Genomic DNA, 13,590 nt, shown 5'->3' on the forward strand with positions numbered 1-13,590 from the left:
CAACCACAGCCTGCCCCCTCCCTATTCCTCTGCGCACACACACACAGCCCCCCCCTCCCTATTCCTCTGTGCACACACACAGCCCCCCTCCCTATTCCTCTGTGCACACACACAGCCCCCCTCCCTATTCCTCTGTGCACACACACAGCCCCCCCTCCCTATTCCTCTGTGCACACACACAGCCCCCCCTCCCTATTCCTCTGTGCACACACACAGCCCCCCCTCCCTATTCCTCTGTGCACACACACAGCCCCCCCTCCCTATTCCTCTGTGCACACACACAGCCCCCCCTCCCTATTCCTCTGTGCACACACACAGCCCCCCCTCCCTATTCCTCTGTGCACACACACAGCCCCCCCTCCCTATTCCTCTGTACACACACACAGCCCCCCCTCCCTATTCCTCTGTACACACACACACAGCCCCCCCACTATTCCTCTGCGCGCACACACACACACACACACACACAGCCCCCCTCCATTACTCTGCACACACACAGCCCCCCTCCCTATTACTCTGCACACACACAGCCCCCCCCCCATTTCTCTGTACACACACACAGCACCCCTCCCTATTCCTCTATACACACACACAGCCCACCATACCTAATCCTCTGTACACACACAGCCCCCCCCCATTCCTCTGTACACACAGCCCCCCCCATTCCTCTGTACACACACAGCCCCCCCCCCCTATTCCTCTGTACACACACAGCCCCCCCCCCCCCTATTCCTCTGTACACACACAGCCCCCCCCCCCCCCCCTCCCTCCCTCGTTATTCCAATCCTCAGTACACTTCCTCCCTATTGTACCTGGCTTTCCTGTTTGTTTCTTACAGAGGGAGCCAGCACACACCACGTGGAGCCAGCCAGTGACTCAGGCGATGGGCACTTGAGCAGGCAGAGGAGGACAGGGCTTTTACCTCACAGCAGCTCACTCTATGATCGGCTGGCTCAGTCTGGGGCCAGACACTGAATGTTAAGCAGAGCCAGCACGAGTGTTCTGCCTTAGTTCAGGGGCGGGACACAGACAGCTGCACCACAACTTATCCTGCCTTCCACATGAGCAAGGTCTAAACGCTGCCAGACACTCTCAGGAGGATCACTAGTCACCACTCACCTCACTTGCAGCTGCTGCGCTTTGTGTATGCTGTTGCAACATCACATGGCGCGCAGAAATCGTTATCGCGCCAAGACACTGGGGCAGGTTAACCACTTCCTCTACCAGACCATAGCCTGATCTACAATGAGGGGGCGTGGCAAGGGGCGGAGCTTCCAACGGCCGCTATTACTGCAGACTGCTATGCTATCCCACTGCTGAAACTAAGGCAGCTTCTGTACCTCGGCTGATGGCCAGTCTGCCCTGCGGATGTCTCCCCAACCCATGAGTGCTGGCACTGGAAGCTTGTCACTCATGCATACAGCTTCCCCCTCCCCTATACTCAGTGTCTGTCCTCCTGTGAGTGCTGCACATTACATTTTCCCACACTCTGCCCTGCAAACCACAACTATTAGCTGAGCTGATCTGCAAATGCTTAGCTGCTCATTGTGTGTCATGTGTCTGCACCCCTGGTCTCCCCCTCAGCCCCTCTTCGGGTAGTGTTTGTCACCAGACATTCCCCCCTGCACACACCCCAATGGTACAGTACCTAGAAAGGGGTCAGGCAGCCTGAGGCAGGAGATGAGCTGCTCTGCAATGTGCCTCAGTAACACTTCTCTGCTGCTGACAATGCCACCTAGAGAGAGATCCACTTCACAGCTCTTCCACACTATACTGATCCTCCTCCCAGCCAGCACCACTGCTTATATAGGAGAGCTGTGATTGGCTGGCTGCATCATGTGCTTTTCTCAGTGTATGTCATATCCCCACATCTCACCATAGTCCATAGCCATCTCAGTGTATGTCATATCCCCATCTCACCATATGTCATATCCATCTCACCATATGTTATATCCATCTCACCATATGTCATATCCATCTCACCATATGTCATATCCATCTCACCATATGTCATATCCATCTCACCATATGTTATATCCATCTCACCATATGTCATATCCATCTCACCATATGTCATATCCATCTCACCATATGTCATATCCATCTCACCATATGTTATATCCATCTCACCATATGTCATATCCATCTCACCATATGTCATATCCATCTCACCATACGTCATATCCATCTCACCATACGTCATATCCATCTCACCATATGTTATATCCATCTCACCATATGTCATATCCATCTCACCATATGTTATATCCATCTCAGCATAATCCATAGCCATCTCACCATATGTCATAGCCATCTCACCATATGTCATATCCATCTCACCATATGTCATATCCATCTCACCATATGTCATATCCATCTCACCATATGTTATATCCATCTCACCATATGTCATATCCATCTCAGCACAATCCATAGCCATCTCACCATATGTCATATCCATCTCACCATATGTTATATCCATCTCACCATATGTCATATCCATCTCACCATATGTTATATCCATCTCAGCATAATCCATAGCCATCTCACCATATGTCATAGCCATCTCACCATATGTCATATCCATCTCACCATATGTCATATCCATCTCACCATATGTCATATCCATCTCACCATATGTTATATCCATCTCACCATATGTCATATCCATCTCAGCACAATCCATAGCCATCTCACCATATGTCATATCCATTTCACCATATGTCATATCCATCTCACCATATGTCATATCCATCTCACTATATGTCATATCCATCTCACCATATGTCATATCCATCTCACCATATGTTATATCCATCTCACCATATGTCATATCCATCTCACCATATGTTATATCCATCTCAGCATAATCCATAGCCATCTCACCATATGTCATATCCATCTCACCATATGTCATATCCATCTCACCATATGTTATATCCATCTCACCATATGTCATATCCATCTCACCATATGTTATATCCATCTCACCATATGTCATATCCATCTCACCATATGTCATATCCATCTCACCATACATCATATCCATCTCACCATATGTCATATCCATCTCACCATATGTCATATGCATTTCAGCATAATCCATATCCATCTCAGCATATGTCATATCCATCTCAGCATACATCATATTCATCTCAACAGATGTCATATCCATCTCAGCATATGTCATATCCATCTCAGCATATGTCATATCCATCTCAGCATATGTCATATCCATCTCACCATATGTCATATCCATCTCGGCATACGTCATATCCATCTCGGCATATGTCATATCCATCTCACCATATGTCATATCCATCTCAGCATAGTCCATATCCATCTTGTCATATGTCATATCCATCTCAGCATATGTCATATCCCATATCTATCTCAGCATACGTCATATCCATCTCAGCATACGTCATATCCATCTTGGCATACGTCATATCCATCTCGGCATATGTCATATCCATCTCAGCACATATCATATCCATCTCGGCATATGTCATATCCATCTTGGCATATGTCATATCCATCTCGGCATATGTCATATCCATCTCAGAATACGTCATATCCATCTCAGCACACATCATATCCATCTCGGCATATGTCATATCCATCTCAGTACACGTCATATCCATCTCAGCATACATCATATCCATCTCAGCATACGGCATATCCATCTCAGCATACGGCATATCCATCTCATCATACATCATATCCATAAAGCAAAAATTAGCTATATGTTATATCCAGAAAGCTGTAATTTTGACTTGAACGGCCCCTCATACAGGTCATGCAAAGTTTGATGTAAGCTTAAATATAACTTTCCAGGCACATCAGTTGTATCTACAGTTGCATAGGTTAGGTATAAGTGTGTCCTGACAGTGGTGACTAGTAACAAACCAAATGTAAATACAGTATAGAGGCATCTAAATATGTGTACAGCTCTGCATACAGATGAATGTATGCATTTTTCTGAGTCTGCAGTTTTGGAACATCATATATCTGATTTACAGCAGACTCAATTTAGCCCCAGTGAGTCCATAGCAACCGCTGCACTGCACAGAGAACATTTTGCCCTAGTAAATGACCTCCACTGTTTCTAGGGTTGGTCAGGTAAACTAAGCCTAAAGGTGGGTACACACTAGGTGATGCGCTCTATGGCCCTCATTCCGAGTTGTTCGCTCGCTAGCTGCTTTTTAGCAGCATTGCACACGCTAAGCCGCCGCCTACTGGGAGTGAATCTTAGCTTTGCAGAATTGCGAACGAAAGATTTGCATAATTGCGAATAGAAATTTCTTTGCAGTTTCTAAGTAGCTCGGGACTTACTCTGCCACTGCGATCAGTTCAGTCAGTTTCGTTCCTGGTTTGACGTCACAAACACACCCAGCGTTCGCCCAGACACTCCCCCGTTTCTCCAGCCACTCCCGCGTTTTTCCCAGAAACGGCAGCGTTTTTCCGCACACACCCATAAAACAGCCAGTTTCCGCCCAAAAACACCCACTTCCTGTCAATCACATGATGAAAAATCCTCGTTATGCCGTGAGTAAAATACCTAACTTTTGAGTAAAATAACTAAGCGCATGCGCTCTGCGAACCTTGCGCATACGCAGTAAGCGACTAATCGCAATATAGCGAAACTCGGCAACGAGCTAACAACTCGGAATGAGGGCCTATGAGCGATATCGCCTAGTGTGTTCCCTTACCCGGTGTGGCGGTCGGCGGCAGTGCGTACACACTGAGTGATATGCAAACAATATTGCTCAGTGACATCACGCCGTGGCCGGGCCATGCAGGCAGTTTTTTCAACGACAGTCTAAATTGAGCTGCATGCACGGTCGACAGCGAGGGTCGTTAACAACCCGTGGGGCCGCGCATCGCGCGGCGTCATACACACTTAGCGATAAAGTAAACAACGTCACTCAGGAAGGGTCAAAATGAGCAACATCATTTATCGCTGTGTAACCACCTTAAATATAAAACCCCTAAAAAACTATGAGAATAAATAAATCTTTTAGCTCTTATTAAGTAAACATGAAGTCATCCATGCAGACGGTTACAAATATCTCGCCATATGTTCTTGTGATATTTACCAAATTAGTTTAAGTTTATTTGTGTTAACTTTTGTTTTATTTTTTTCCATAAATTTTCCAAATATGGAATGCTGATGTAAAAACAAGCATAATGTTCAGACGCTATAGATCACTGGCAAGGCCTCACATAGCATATAGCAGATATTTCTGCTGCCGCATCGAAAATACATTTGCAAAGAGGAGGAACTAATATGCCAAAGAAAGGAAGAACATGAGCTCTTTGAAGGATATTGCCAATTAAACTGAAATGCAAATGCCCTCAAACAACTCCCTGGAGCAGTAGGAAGATGCTTCTTGAAGCAGGTACGTCAAAAGAGCCGTGAATTATGAGTGACAAACAGCTGCATGGAATATTAATCATTCAAAGTGTCAAATAAATTGCTGCTCATATCCTTATTCTCTGGAGCTTGTCCATGTGCATCACACGTAAAGTACTGGACGTCTGGATTGATTTCATTGTTAACATGCTACAAGTGCAATAAAGTTTAACATATTTCTTAGCTGGAACAAAACACCCAGTTATTAAACAGATGTGACCAACTTTAACTTTCTGGTGAGCAATTATCCTCTAAATGACTCCCTAAAGTTTATCAATGTTGTAGTCATACTCAGGCAAAAAGTGTTTTTTTTTATCTTCACAAAAATATATTTTAGATGTACAGTAGGTATAGTTAAACTATGTGGCCCAAATGTATTAAGCCTTACAGGGTTGGACTGGCCCACAGGGGTACAGAGGAAACCACCGGTGGGCCCCACTGCCTGGGGGCCCACCCCCTCCTCTAGGGATCTGGTTCCAGACTGTGCACTTAAATTATACTTTTTACATATGTTACCTTATACTGCACAGGACTATGGTGGATTTTCTACAAGGCATTGCTGTTATTAATCTGGTACATTATCATGCATGCTACAATAGTATTTACATCTATCTATCTATTTATCTAGAGGCCTAGCCCATGCACTCTCTCATGGTTAGGCTATCCACACCTTATCTGGAGACAGGCCACACCCCTAAACATGGGCCCCTACCACTGCATTTGCCCGGTGGGCCCTGCATGCACCTTCCAAGTCCGACACTGAAGCCTTAAGAAAAGATAAAGTGGAGACGGCTTCCTAACTTTCATTTTTCAAACACAGCCTGTGACATGGCAGTTAGGAAGCTGATTGGCTGGTCATTGATCACTCTTTATCCGTCTCCACTCTATCTCTTGTTAAGGCTTAATACATTTGGGCCAGGGGCTGATGTAGAGTGAGTATAATGGCAGTTGGCATGATGTACAGTATCTTTCAAAATATTCATGGGCAGAATGTGGACACAGTCAAATATGAAGAGTTGAACAAATTGTACATGTACTGTTTAAGAGTCCTTGGGATCAGATAGGTGGAACAGGGCTGGGAAGGTAAGAGTGCCATTACGCACATGATGTCCTAGCTATCCAGCAGTTTGGAGGATACATATGAAATTAAGTATTCAGTTTACACCAGAGTGAGTGCAAGTACAATACAACATCATAATAATTACAGATAGCAACATAACTTTTATCGATTTCTACTGGATGATTGCCAAATCACGGGCATGGATGACAGCACTGATGCCATTAAGCACACCTATATTAGCTGACTGAGCAATCACAGCATGAGATGAAGCTTTCTGAAAGGTAAGATAAGTGTTTCCTTTGCTTCCAATCAATTGCGCATGCATGTATGTCACGCTGAGCGATTGTCCGCAGTAATAATTTAACAGTTGCATTCTCAATTCTTCTTGCTACACTTGTAAGGTTTATTGGTGAGAAATTTGTTGTGCCTCATATTGAGAAATTTGTTGTACTGTACATAAATAAAATAATGGACTGTGTCATATATGAGAAAGTATGACCTTGCAGATATGTGTTCTCTCAATGGGAAAGATTTATCAAAGGCTGGTGAGAGATGAAGTACCAACCAATCTGCTCCTACTGCTACTGATATTTTTCAAATAGCCTGCAAAATGACAGTTGGCAAATTAGTGTGTCTCAGCTCTATGACCAGGGCCGGCTCTGGGACCTGATGGGGCAACTCACTCAGACTACTGTACCTGTGAGAAAAATTAAGGATGTCTCTGATATCCTGATTATGCTTACTACTGGTGACAGCCATGACCACAGCTGCACCATTTATTTATTTATACATGCTGCAGCTCACGGCCTGCTCCTCTGGCCATCAGCATTATCAGCCAGGTGCAGCCTGCAGGCAGCAACATGGGTGCCCTCCCCACTTCCTTCTCCTCCCCTTCCCTCTGACACAGCCAATTATGCAAGCTTTGCCTCCCAGGCTGTACAAAAAGAAGAGGAGCTGAATGAGCAGTGGGAATCAGGCCGGTAAGGGAAATTTTAATGGCTTCTTCGTGTGTGATTGAGCTTAACTGGTGCTGTGAGAGGGGAGTTAATGGGTACTTATAGGTGCTAGGTCAGGCCTGGCCAACCTGTGGCTCCCCAGTTGTTGTGGAACTACAAGTTCCAGCATGCCCTTCCACAATTTCACTAATAGGGAATGCTAAAGCTATGGCAGGGCATGCTGGAATGTGTAGTTTCACAACAGCTGGAGAGCCACAGGTTGGGCAAGCCTGAGCTTTTGAATACGCTGGTAACTAGACTAACGCCCTCTATGGGACCTCCTGTATTGGTACAACCGCTTATGGTCCCCGTGGTTAACCCGCCATGGGCAGATCAACTGTCCGCTCAGTTACAGCAATCGAACCAATCACTGACTACTCAGAAGTCTAACCCTCGCTCGCCTAAAACCAAGGGGTCCTCTAAGCGGGCCATTACTTCCTCACAATCCAGCAACGTCCCAGACACCTCGTATGATGAGGATGGCGTTAATAACGACCCCACAGATTCTGATTCCGACGCTTCTGATGGGGAAGCTGTTTCACAGGTGGATGTCCCTGACTTGTTGGAGGCTGTCAGGCTCATTCTTCAAATTACTGATGACCCATAGCCTGATGCTGCCCCTAAGAAACCGGACAGGTTTAAACGTCAGAAAGTGGTTAAACAAGTTTTACCTCATTCTGACCATTTAATTGACATACGTTAGGAGTCCTGGGAAAATCCAGGAAATAAATTCACTCCTCACAAGAAGATGATGGCTCGCTAACCCCTCGCAGAGGAGCTAAGTAAAAATTCTGAAACACCCCCGCCAGTGGATTCACAGGTGGCGCGGCTGGTGGTATCCTCAGCTCTGACTGTAACTACCATCACGTCTCTGAAATAACTGATGGATAAGTGTGTGAAGGGTTGTTTAAAGGCAATTTACACCCTAACTGGTGCTGCGCATAGGCCCACCATTGCAGCAACATGGGCTGCAGAGGCTGTTGAAGCGTGGGCTCAGGAGCTGGAGGTGGAGTTGCCTTTCAACACTTCTGATCATGCTAGACAATGTCTGTAATATATTGTCACAGCGTCTGATTATATTAAGGAGGCAGCTTCTGATGCTGGTATTCTGGCAGCCAAAGCTTCTACTACGTCCATTTTTGCTCGCCGGATTCTCTGGTTACGGTCCTGGTCTGTGGATCTGGACTCTAAGAAAACCCTGGAGGTACTCCCTTTTAAGGGAGACATTCTTTTCAGAGAAGACCTCAACAAGATAGTAGCTGACTTAGCTTCTGCTAAAACAGCATGTCTACCTAGTACTGCTCATTCGGTGCCGAAGGCTAAGAGTACTCCCTTTCATTCCTTTCATCCTTCAGGGAAAGCAAAAAGTCAGGCGTACCCGAAACAGGTTTGTACTTCCAAACCCAACAAGCCCAAACCCAAACGGGCCTGGGATGCCCATCAGCCTGCTTCCAAAATTGACAAGCCTGCCGCATGACGGGGCGGGCCTCCCTCTGGGGGATCCCAGGGTGGGGAACCGACTTCTAGGGTTTACCCAGGAATGGTTGAAGACCACTTCCAATGTCTGGGTACGGGAAGTCGTCACTCAAGGTTACGCCGTATCCTTCAAGAATCGTCCCCCTCATCGATTATGCCTGACAGACGTCCCTTCGGATCAGGTGAAGGCAAAAACTCTTCATTCGGTGGTACAGTCCCTTCTGGACACAGAAGTGGTAGTACAGGTGTCTCTGGCTCAGAGAGGCAAGGGGTACTATTCACCGCTGTTCCTAGTCCCGAAACCGAATGGGTCCTCCCGGCCCATCCTCAACCTCAAGTCCTTGAACAAATTTGTGAGGGTCTCCAAATTTCGTATTAAAACTGTTTGCTCTATTGCTCTGGCATTGGAACCTGGGGATTATATGGTCTCCCTGGACATACAGGATGCTTACCTGCATATTCCCATTGCAGTGTCGCATCAGCAGTACCTTAGGTTTGCGGTTGGCAACTTCCATTACCAATTTCGGGAATTACCTTTTAGTTTGACCACGGCTCCGCGAGTCTTCACCAAGGTCATGATGGTAATGACGGCTGTACTCCGCCGTCAAGGGGTCAGGATCCTACCGTACCTGTACGACTTGTTGATCCTGTGAAATTCCCCTCAAATTCTCCTACGCCATCTGGATCTGACTATCCAGTTTCTGCAAGCCCACGGGTGGCTCATCAACTGGAAGAAATCTTCGCTGGTCCCTGCTCAGAGCATGATGCACCTGGGGGCATTGTTGGACGCTCACAACCAGTGGGTGTTCTTGTCTCAGTAGAAAGTCTCAGGACAGGATTCGATGCTTCCTATCTCGTCCGCAAGTGTCGATACATTCGGCAATGCAAGTGCTAGGTCTCATGGTGTCGGCTTTCGACATGGTGGAGGACGCTCAATTCCATTCCTGTCCTCTACAGAAGCTGATTCTTGCCAAGTGGGATGGACTGCCTCACCGGATCAGGACTCGAATGATCTCCTTTAAGAGAAACAAGTTAATAAATGCTGAGTGTGTGAATTGATTAATGGGTGATGGGTGGGGGGAAGGTTACTGGGTACTGAAAGGATGAACAAATGTGTTAATGGGTAAATTGATGGATTCTAAGAGAGGAAAGGGTTAATGAGCACTGAGTGTGAATTGATTCATGGATCATTATGGGGAATTGGTTAACAGGTGCTCGTGCTGTATGGATAAACAGGTTCCTCGTGGAAGGATGTAAATGTGTGCTGATAGTATGGATGATTGTGTTAATGGGTTCCCTGGATGGTGAATTAATTAATGGATTCCTGGAGAGGAATGGGTTAATGGGTGTTGGATGAGGGAAGCTAATGGATGCTGAATGGGGGGGGGGGGGGTGAATTGGTGAATGGTGTTGATGGGGCCAAAGGTAAATGGGCATATTGGATACTCTGGTTCTGCATCAAAGTGTAATACATTTACAGACAGGTGGTGCATATGAAAGGTGACTCATCCTGTTGTCATAAACTTCAGCAAACACGTCAGTGTGGGTTTATATAAATGGATTGTAGTGTATTAGGAAATTGGGGGTGGTAATTTGAAGATTTGCCTAGGGCGCCTAGAATCCTTGCACCATCCATGTCTATGACCCAGGTTGTTTCCTTTCATACATGCAGAAATCCCGGATTGATATTTCAGTGCATTCCCGTGCAAAAACCTGTGATACAGCTGTATGTGTGAAAGGGGTATTAACTCGGTCCAAGATTTGATAATTCTCCCTCAGTATGTTAATGTGGCATAATTATCATCATGTCCATAGCCAGATGAAGAGGGGGGCGCAGGACATACTGTTCCCCGGGCCCCCATTTGTCAGGGTCCCCTGGTCGGAGGACACTGACATCACTAGCTTTCCCTGTTATGTAGCAGCAGAACCAGGCATCCACAATGCCAGCAGGGCAATATGCAGTGCAAGCAGAGACACAGGAGTATCAGGTTTCATTAGCTACCTATGGAGCTTTCTGACTGTAGGAGAGATAGGAGGGTGGAGAGAATTGTAAGGGATCCCAACCTCTCTTCCTCCCTTCCTGGGTGTCTGGGTCCTATGTAACCTGTTATCTAATGAGGGTCTAGAGAGAGCCTGCCTGAGCCCTGTCCCAGTGTGTAAGTAGCATAAAGGCTGCTGCTATTCTTGTGACAAGATAAATTATAGATTTCATTTTTCTATGTGTATTTTAAGGTTGTTTAAGTTGTCTTTGTTTCACTACAAGAATATTTTATAAAATAGTTGTCTTTCAATTAGGTGGAGCTATAATCAGTACCCAGGCATTATCAAACTATTAGTTTAAATCTAATATACACCATTGGTTTAAATGTAATATAAACAATCCCTACCTCCCAACATGATTCATTCCAGTAGGGACAAAATGCTCTCTACCTGGACTTCCCTCCTAATTTATGATTGCAATCACCTGTTTTGTAATACCTTTCTTATCTATCAAATAGTTCAACACAGGTGACGCCAATCATATATTAAGTGGGAAGTCCAGATAGAGAGCAGTTTCTCCCTTCTGGAATGGGTCATGTTTAAGGGTAAACACAATCTAATATACACCCCCCCCCCCCCCTTCCAGTGGGGCTCCCCTGTCTTACGTGCCCTGGGCACCACCAAGGCTTAATCTGGCCCTGATCATGCCATGTGTTATCACAACACATAGCTTTTTCTGCTGCACTGGGCTCCACAGGGAATGACATTGTGGTGCAGAGTGGGATCTTGATCCGTGGCACCAACAGGCTCAAAGCCCTGACTGTTCCCAGAATGTCTAGCGCCGCCTCCTCTATAACCCTGCCTCCGTGCACAGGAGCTCAGTTTTGTAGTTGGTGCCATGCAGTAAGCAGGCATACAACAGGGGGGCTGCTACTGCAGCCCTGAGAAGAAGCTTTTAATGAAAAATGAAGACTTCAAGGGCTGCAGCAGAGATACTGTCTGTGTTAGATGTCAGTCAGACATCTCCTGCTGCAGCTCTATCACCTCCCACAGCGGCGCTGTACACTCCCGCACCCTGGTTGCCGGGTACCTACAGCGGAGGTTCCGGTTTTCTTCCAATTAGTCACACACACGACCGCTGTTCTCCTGGATCGCGTGGCCCCACTCAGGGAGGAGGTAAGTGGTTCCCCCCAGTGGACCCGCTGTAAATCGTGATCCCACGTGGCTGGTATGAGGCGTGCCGTGCGTGCTGGCGTGGGCACTGTGGTAGTACAGGGACCCCACTAGACCACCATGGCAAGGGCACAGGTCGGTTTTCTCTCATAAACCATTTATATAAGCCCACAGTACCCGGTGATGAAGTCCAGCAGGGGGATAAGGCTTTGACCTGTAGCCCCTCCCCAAGTCACAGGGCGTCATTTAGAGTAAATGTACCCCCCTGGAGCTGCATCTTTCTCTCTCCCGCACTCCCTGTCAGCGTTTGGGCGCCATTAGGACAAGCTGAGCTGATCCTGGGACTGTTTGGGCAAATCATCCTCTGTAATGCCGCCTGCATGTCAGTGCTGTGCATTTTACAGGACACTTAAGTATTCTACATGTCTGCTGACAGTGTTAGTTAAGAAAGAGTGCATTTAGTCATGGTTATGTAGTACAAGTACCCTGTGATATACATCCAGGCTTTACTGTGCATTGTTATATCTATTGAATGTATAGCTATACATAGGGGTATATGCAATTGCGGTCGAATTCCCGAAATTGTCGAATTTCGGGAATTTTTCGCCCAAAAAAAAAAATTCGACAATGCAATTCAGTACTTTCCGACAAAAAAACGGACTTTCAAAATTCGACTTTTTGAAATTCGACTTTTGACAAATTCGACTTTTTTGCAATGATACACATGCTGCAATTCGACCAAAGCCTATTCAATGGAAGTTTGGAAATTCGACAACAGTGCTTTTAGACAGTAAATTCGTAATTTTCAATCCGCCACACTTTGGAGGGTGAAACTAATAAAAAAAATTTAAAACATGTTTTTTTTGTGTTTTTTTTTTCTTGGTAATATCATATCTATTTCTCTATCGTCCTAGTGGATGCTGGGGTTCCTGAAAGGACCATGGGGAATAGCGGCTCCGCAGGAGACAGGGCACAAAAGTAAAGCTTTTCCGATCAGGTGGTGTGCACTGGCTCCTCCCCCTATGACCCTCCTCCAGACTCCAGTTAGATTTTTGTGCCCGGCCGAGAAGGGTGCAATTCTAGGTGGCTCTCCTAAAGAGCTGCTTAGAGAAAGTTTAGCTTAGGTTTTTTATTTTACAGTGAGTCCTGCTGGCAACAGGATCACTGCAACGAGGGACTGAGGGGAGAAGAAGTGAACTCACCTGCGTGCAGGATGGATTGGCTTCTTGGCTACTGGACATCAGCTCCAGAGGGACGATCACAGGTACAGCCTGGATGGTCACCGGAGCCGCGCCGCCGGCCCCCTTGCAGATGCTGAAGTTAGAAGAGGTCCAGAATCGGCGGCTGAAGACTCTGACAGTCTTCTAAAGGTAGCGCACAGCACTGCAGCTGTGCGCCATTTTCCTCTCAGCACACTTCACACGCTGTCACTGAGGGTGCAGGGCGCTGGGGGGGGGCGCCCTGGGAGGCAAATGTAAACCTATATACTG

At 46.5% G+C, this 13,590-nt stretch overlaps 1 protein-coding gene across 1 annotated transcript in view; it reads right to left on the reverse strand.

Moving 5' to 3' along the window:
* The window catches only part of LOC135051127 (uncharacterized), a 30,937-nt gene extending 29,726 nt beyond the window's left edge, over window positions 1-1,211 (reverse strand). Inside the window, exon 1 of the mRNA XM_063957282.1 lies at window positions 813-1,211. The gene's annotated coding sequence lies outside the window, so the exon portion shown is untranslated. The remainder of the gene's footprint in view (window positions 1-812) is intronic.
* Window positions 1,212-13,590: the final 12,379 nt, after the last annotated feature.

The sequence above is a fragment of the Pseudophryne corroboree genome, chromosome 2 (genome assembly GCF_028390025.1).
Source record: "Pseudophryne corroboree isolate aPseCor3 chromosome 2, aPseCor3.hap2, whole genome shotgun sequence".
NCBI classification, from domain to species: Eukaryota; Metazoa; Chordata; class Amphibia; order Anura; family Myobatrachidae; genus Pseudophryne; species Pseudophryne corroboree.